Source organism: Somniosus microcephalus, chromosome 11, assembly GCF_052327205.1.
Source record: "Somniosus microcephalus isolate GS21.2 chromosome 11, FLI_Smic_1.0, whole genome shotgun sequence".
Lineage (NCBI taxonomy): Eukaryota > Metazoa > Chordata > Chondrichthyes > Squaliformes > Somniosidae > Somniosus > Somniosus microcephalus.
Window position 1 is genome coordinate 82,316,614 of NC_140997.1, and position 1,392 is coordinate 82,318,005.

The 1,392-nt window shown below is 48.8% G+C and overlaps 1 pseudogene across 1 annotated transcript in view; it reads right to left on the bottom strand.

Annotated features, from left to right (window-relative positions):
* Positions 1-411: 411 nt before the first annotated feature.
* Positions 412-1,392, bottom strand: part of LOC147110691 (netrin-1 pseudogene) — a 257,641-nt pseudogene continuing 256,660 nt past the window's right edge. The window contains exon 2 of the transcript XR_015079885.1: positions 412-1,392. This exon is cut by the window's right edge and continues 112 nt beyond it. The product of XR_015079885.1 is annotated as a netrin-1 pseudogene (transcript).

The window sequence follows — 1,392 nt, forward strand, 5'->3', positions numbered from 1 at the left end:
ATCCCTGGGGAATACCTCTTGTGACATTCCACCAATCAGAGTACCTGCCCTTTATTCCCACTCCGTCTCCTACCTCCCAACCTGTCAACTAATTTCCAACCCATCAAAGGCTACCTCCAATTCCGTGCGCTCTCATTTTTGCTCACAATGTCTTGTGTGGAACCTTATCGATTGTCTTCTGGAAATCCATATCGACAACATCTATAGACACTGCCTTATCCACCTTATTAATGACCTCTCCAAAAAATTCAACTGGATTAGTCAGGCATGACCATCCCTTCACAACTCCATACTGGCTCTCTATCCCTAATAACAGATTCTAGTAGCTTCCCCACAACTAATGTTAAAACTTTCGACGTCTCGTATTGACCAGCTGATAGGTTGACTATGAAGTCTAGGAGGTGCCAATAATCATTTTAATCCCCCTAGGTTGGACTTACCCAAGCACTCATTGGCCTCTCGAGCAGTGGCTCTCTGCCAAGGGCGGTCGTAGTGAAAGGGCTTGCACCTGTCACACTCTGGGCCAGCGGTGTTGTGCTTGCAGTCACAAATCAGATTCCCTTCTTTGTCCTTGATACAGCGCGATGCATGGCCATTACACTTGCAGCGCCCACCCACCTGCAAGTCAGCCACAGCGTAATGGTAAGACTCTCTCAGCACACTCGCCTCCTCCTCCTTCGCATCTCTGCCACTGTAGTGCCTGTCCAGGAGGTGAGGTCTGCTGAACACCACTCGGATATCTGTGGCTGTCACCCAGTCCTGCAGGACTGGACTGTTGTCAAAGTCTTGGGCAGAGGGACGCCCATCAAGGGTACTGAATGCAATGAGTCCCCCTGTCAAAGGGTAGAGCTCGGTGTACCCATCGGAGCACAGAGCTTCCTGCTCGTTCTGTTTGGTGATGATTGCTTTGTTGGACTTATTGTACATTTTCCGACATTGTGAGGAATAATACTGAAAGGGAACCCATGTCTTCCCATAGTCCATCGATTTAAATATTCCCATAGATTCTGGCCGAGGGGAACAGAACTGCAAACTGACATAAGTGATTTCAAATTTCTTATTCAAGGAGAGGGTGAGAGTAACATTGTGCAGAGAATGGTAAAAATTCTCCGACTGCCAGCAGCTGAGGTTGTGTGCGTTGTTTAAATCAGTCAGGTACACGGGAGGGTGAGCATTCCTGGGATCGGAGGCATCACAGATTTGACACATCTTGGTCTTCACGCCCATCTTTTCATTCAAGAAGCAGTATCTGTTTGGAGGTCTCCCACACGTACTGGACACCTGCACATCCCTGGAAAAGCCAGCATTGACAAAATCAGGAATGCAACGCTTGGGCTGCCCTCCCTCCTCATAGCAAGGATCAGGGGGGCTGTGCTGGGGGGCAAAAACATT